Source organism: Pecten maximus, chromosome 2, assembly GCF_902652985.1.
Source record: "Pecten maximus chromosome 2, xPecMax1.1, whole genome shotgun sequence".
Lineage (NCBI taxonomy): Eukaryota > Metazoa > Mollusca > Bivalvia > Pectinida > Pectinidae > Pecten > Pecten maximus.
In genome coordinates this window covers 1,754,709-1,760,798 of record NC_047016.1, presented here as the reverse complement: position 1 = coordinate 1,760,798, position 6,090 = coordinate 1,754,709, and positions in this window count along the sequence as shown.

Genomic DNA, 6,090 nt, shown 5'->3' with positions numbered 1-6,090 from the left:
GAGAATGGACATTAACGGTACAACACACGGACATACTGTAGACATACGTCTATAAACGTACCAGAGAATGGACATTAACGGTACAACACACGGACATACTGTAGACATACGTCTATAAACGAACCAGAGAATGGATATTAACGGTATAACACACGGACATGCTGTAGACATACATGTATAATCGAACCAGAGAATGGATATTAACGGTAGAACACACGGACATACGGTATACATACGTCTATAAACGAACCAGAGAATGGACATTAACGGTACAACACACGGACACAGGGGCTTGGCACGATTTTCCAAATGATAGTCTATATATATATGTATATAGTATCAAGGGTAGTAACTACAAAGAGGGGGAAGACGAACGTATTTAAAAAAAAAAATTTGTCGTATTCTGCGGGTCAAAAATCTTAGTGACACATACATTACCTTAAAGAGAAATGTTTTATCTTTCCAATGAGTGTTCGATGAACAAAATTGGCCAAGTATTATCCAAGTTATGACCTGACGAATTCGGAAATATATGTTGAAATGGCTAGGTCGGAATCTCCCTGTCCGGTTGAATAGTAGCCTCGCCTCTAATGGGTACCTCAATAACCATTCAGAAATCGAAAAATCGACGCTTGCAGCGGTATACAGTAACCATAACTATGTCAATATAGGATGTCGGTTGGTTATGTTATCCGTCATGTGCCGTAGCCAATTCCATATTACATCACCGAGCTTACCGTCTTCAAACAGAACCGCCATCTTTCCCTAACCTTTCGTGACTTTGTTTATGTCGTTACAGTGGTCGTACAGCCAAGAAGCGTTCCGAATGAAGGGAAAGATGGCGGTTCTGTTTGAAGACGGTAAGCTCGGTGGTGTAATATGGAATTGGCTACGGCACATGACGGATAACATAACCAACCGACATCCTATATTGACATAGTTATGGTTACTGTATACCGCTGCAAGCGTCGATTTTTCGATTTCTGAATGGTTATTGAGGTACCCATTAGAGGCGAGGCGACTATTCAACCGGACAGGGAGATTCCGACCTAGCCATTTCAGCATCTATTTCCGAATTCGTCAGGTCATAACTTGGATAATACTTGGCCAATTTTGTTCATCGAACACTCATTGGAAAGATAAAACATTTCTCTTTAAGGTAATGTATGTGTCACTAAGATTTTTGACCCGCAGAATACGACAAAATACGTTCGTCTTCCCCCTCTTTGTAGTTACTACCCTTGATACTATATACATATATATATGGACTATCATTTGGAAAATCGTGCCAAGCCCCTGTGCACACGGACATAATGTAGACATACGTCTGTAAACGAACCAGAGAATGGACATCTACAGCGTGTTCCATTTAGCGGAACGTTCCGGTTGTTCCAGTTCGAACCGGCCGTTCCGGTAAATGGAATGCGACGTTCCGCTGGAACGAACCGGTTCGTCTGGCACGTTTCATTTGAGGGTTCCATGTTGGAACCAATATGGCCGCCGTTGAAAGATCTTTGAGTCGAATTTCAACAGAAAACGATGAATTTGCATTAGTACATGTTGCATAATATTTAAGGTATTCTCAGCTTTCATGGCGAACTCAACGACGTAAATCGTTATTATTTTGCCGGATTTTACGCCTCTATTCTTTAGGCTATATCCGGGCGAAGTGCGTTTTTTGTCAACAAACACGGGAGAAATGAAAGCGTGTGAAAATAATGATCAAAATTTATAATACTTTCAGTGCACTGTGTGTCAAATGAATCACAAATGCCTAAAAGTATCCATAAGTTATTGATTTGATATCGAGTAGACGACGTTCCTGCGCAGACGGTTTCGTTCAACACAATGACGTTAACGTTAACTAGGCTAACGTTGTAGATAGCAACCAACTGGTCTTTTGCTTGGTTTTAATGTAAGTTATACCTGTAAGAAATGGAGAATTTCAAACCACTTACATTGGTTGGTGCCAAAAAATGGAAATTGTGGCATTTTTTTATACGAAAAAACATACACATATTTGGTATTAACATATTGTGTCTTAAATTACCAGTTTAGCGAGTCTTGTCACAATACAATTGCATTTGTAAACTTGGTACCATGTATGTGCATCAGCCAACACATATATTTATCTACACCTGTTTTGTGCTGATGAATAATTGCTGTAGACATATTGATATTGGTATAACATTTTAAATTCATTCATATCCTGTTTATTGTAAAACATCACATATAATTTTGGCATAAAAGTAAAATTATCAAAGAAAATTTATCTTATTTTATATTACTTGTGCTATTCATGTATAAATTAAAGTTGTCATTTTCGAAGCAGTCCACATCTTCATCTTGACACAAGCCGACACAAGTACACCGAACAGTTTGGTTTGGTTTATTTTGTTTAACGTCCTATTAACAGCAAAGATACAATTTTAGGACGGCCCGCCGTGCGTGCGACATGCATGCGTGTGGCTACCCAAAACACGCATACGCACTTGCCACACAGAACAGTAGATATACTTATATGTATATATATATGGGTCAAAGATGCAATGTTAACGGTAATTTCCAAGTTACATTGAATCCTCATTGGGTCCAACCGCGCCTGTCTTGTAAACCCTGGCGTCATGTACAGAGCCTGGCCATCCTATATGGTCAACCACTGTCTGTACAGATATAAAATGTACATTAAAAGCAGGTGTTCATGTTTCATTTCTTTTATGTATTTGGGTTAAAAACATGTTCGTATCATTGAACCTCGTTGAAAATGAATACCCAAGCAACTTTTGATTAGAAAAAAAGATACGTAAACGCCGAACTGAAAGAAAGTTCTTTTAATCTGGTATGAATAAAGCATTATTTAAAAAAAATGTTTTTGTACCTGTAGCACTATAGATTTTTTTTGCTGTTGAAGTAAGAGGTTTTATGAATGCTTGGCTCAGCTATGGAAATGTGCGTCCCGTCAATGGCACCAACATCTCCGGGAAAAGCATTCACCTTATAGATGAATGATGTGGTGTTGAAAATGAAAGGTCTGGACACACGTATAAATGAATGCAGTTTTATTCGGAGACAGAGCATAGATGTTGTTACTCTGACTCCAAGGTAGTCTGACTATACATATACACGTGTACTAATGGATCAATATTTCTGTCTATTTAGATTAAGCATTTCTAAAATAAAAGATGTTTCGGTACATTTCGTCCCTTTGTACAGATTGATGGCAGATTAGAAATAATCTGGCTTCATTGATAATAGGGGTAATAAAATTAATCCTTTTCTCTTCTTTGGTGGATACTTCATTAAAGTGTATATATCATACATGCATACATACATACATGCATCTGCACGTGCATACATGCTGTACTGGTCAGTCCTGTCCAGGGCTAAAGCACGGGTCAGAGAATAGATCTTACTCCTCTGCCTCCAAAGGTAGTCTGACTATACATATACACGTGTACTAATGGACCAATATTTCTGTCTATTTAAATTAAGCATTTCTAAAATAAAACATGTTTCCTCTTGAACTTTTCCTGGACCATCTGTCGTCGAGTTCCTTGAAATTTAATTTAAATGTGAAATATAATGAAAGGTATTTTTAAGGGGAGAAGACAAACATACCTCAGATCTCTAAATATCATGGCTTATTAATACTTTTTACTTCTCGACATGTTTGGCGATGCTACTGTATCTATCAGAAACTTCCAATCACAATGTTGGAGCAGTGATGTTCAACACCTACATAAACGTTTATGTATAACGTTTTTGTAACCACCGTTGGAATGATCATTAGCCAAAACCATTTCTTTTTAATCTGAGGCATTTAGGAATGACTTGTTGATAGTTTTATTTCTGATCAAACTAACATTTAGTAAATTAAATAATGATATTGTATATTGAAATATGAAACCAGATATTTGAAGAAAGGGGGCGAGTCTTTGGATTTGGCCAGTCTTAAAAAACAATATTAGACCGTTTACAACAGAATGTTCTATTATTGTATTTACTATCATTTTCTTCCTTAACGATTTTGCTGATATCCAGATGATTCAAAAAAAGTCTGTCGAAACACTTGCCGGTAATTAAACTGGAATTGTTAATAGCTACATCGAATTTGAATGTGACAAGGTTTACCTAGTAATATTGTGTCGATCGAATGCACCTGCAGGAGTTATCGCTCTTGTGAACTTTCAACCCGCATTGTTTTGAATTGACTGAAACGGCATAGGAGGACGAGGACTATGTACTGTGGCCTATTTTGCGGCGTTGTGCCGCGTAAGTAGATTTAAATGACCATTTTAAACTACAGTCAAACCTCGTTAACTCGAAGTCGTCGGGATCGTGAAAAACTTCGAGTTATCCGAGTCTTCCAGTTAACCGAGTTTCAAGGTAGACGTGTTGGTATATTATATCTATAAAAATCATTTACATCTCTGCATAAAAACGCATCCTTAACAGAAACACGCCTATTTGATTCCAAATACTAATTATAAAAAATCGTATTTATTATTTATGCTAGACACGACATTTCTAAAAAGTAAATTATATATGATACAATACTATCATATCGTTTTGAAATCCAGTAAGCCAGTATATTTGTGATTGGGAGGCGTGTCCGACATGCCATTTCTAAGTGAGTGAAAGACGAGAAGATTAACACAAAATTTCATCACTTTAAAATCTATTTAAATAATTTCTGTCGTGGTACAAAAATTATATTATCGTTAAAAATCATAAAAAAACCAATATACGAAGTCTGCGGCAAATAATACATACACAAATGTATCGGCACAGATCACGTGTTGACAAGTGCAGTAGCAGCAGGAAATGCACAGTTTATCATAGTTCGATCAGAAACGAAGTCCTGGAATTAATTCACACGTTACCCGGCCATAGTTGTGATTTCAGGTGTGTCGGATAGTTCCGCCTGAACGCACATGTTAACCTAGACAGCTGTACAGAGGCGCCAGCTTGGGTGTAACTTGGGTATAATTATCGCACTGCTTTAATCATCAAAGGGATTATGTAAGTTCTGCTTGTCAACATCAATACTGTTGGATCTTAAAAAAGACGGGTTTTACAGTAAAAATAGATATGTTAAAGGTAATTTAATAACAAAACGAAACAAAAACTGGATATTTCCCGTGCACGAAATTGTAAACAATTCAACCAAGACGTACAAATGTACGATGAGTATTTTGTTGACACATTTTGTTTAAAATTGAAAATGATGTTTTCAACTTCGGGATAACCGGTACATTTTACATAGGTTTTATAATATCGCGACCAATATTTTACTTCGGAATAACCGAGTTTTTCGAATTATCAGAGTTTTTATTACTAAGAAAAAGGATTTTTGCCGGAACCGGAGTAATACTTCGAGTTGAACGGGGTTTTCGAGTTATCCGAGTACGAGTTAACGAAGTCTGACTGTATTATATTCTATCAAGTTCAAAAGTGAAAGTAGATGGCATCGTAAAAGGTAGATTGTGTGTTATTTACCAGTTGGCCAGACGATGAACTCCTTCATCATATTCCATTATGGCGATGATGACTCGCGCCTTAGTCCTGGCGATACTACTGACAGTGACATCGAAACGGTCTGCGGCCCTGCTCATGATAGACCGGCACTTTACCAGTGCCACGAATAAGATCTATTAAGATTTCAAAACATCCAGGGACAATCAGATATGCTGGATAGTGTCTGATAGGGTCGGAAGTCTATACAGTAGTGATAATAATCTATTTGTTAGTTAATCGCATATCATTCTGGCTGTACATCTTTGTTGAAATTTTGAAACTTTGAATATGCTTGATTGCAGCATTTATCATGCCAGCAGATTTATAAATAAAAAAATGAAATTTAAAAAAAAATGAAATTTAAAAAAAAAATGAAATTCAAACAACTCCTGGTCATTCGGAAATGATAATGAAACTCCTGTTCATCATAATATTTTACAATGGTCAGTACATAAAAAGAAATTCGGGGTACGTTCGTTTCTTATATTACAAACCGCCGCTGCTGTTTCTACAGTATCGTCATCGTCCTCGTTGAAAAACGACAAAAACGTATAGGACGCTGACGCAATCATT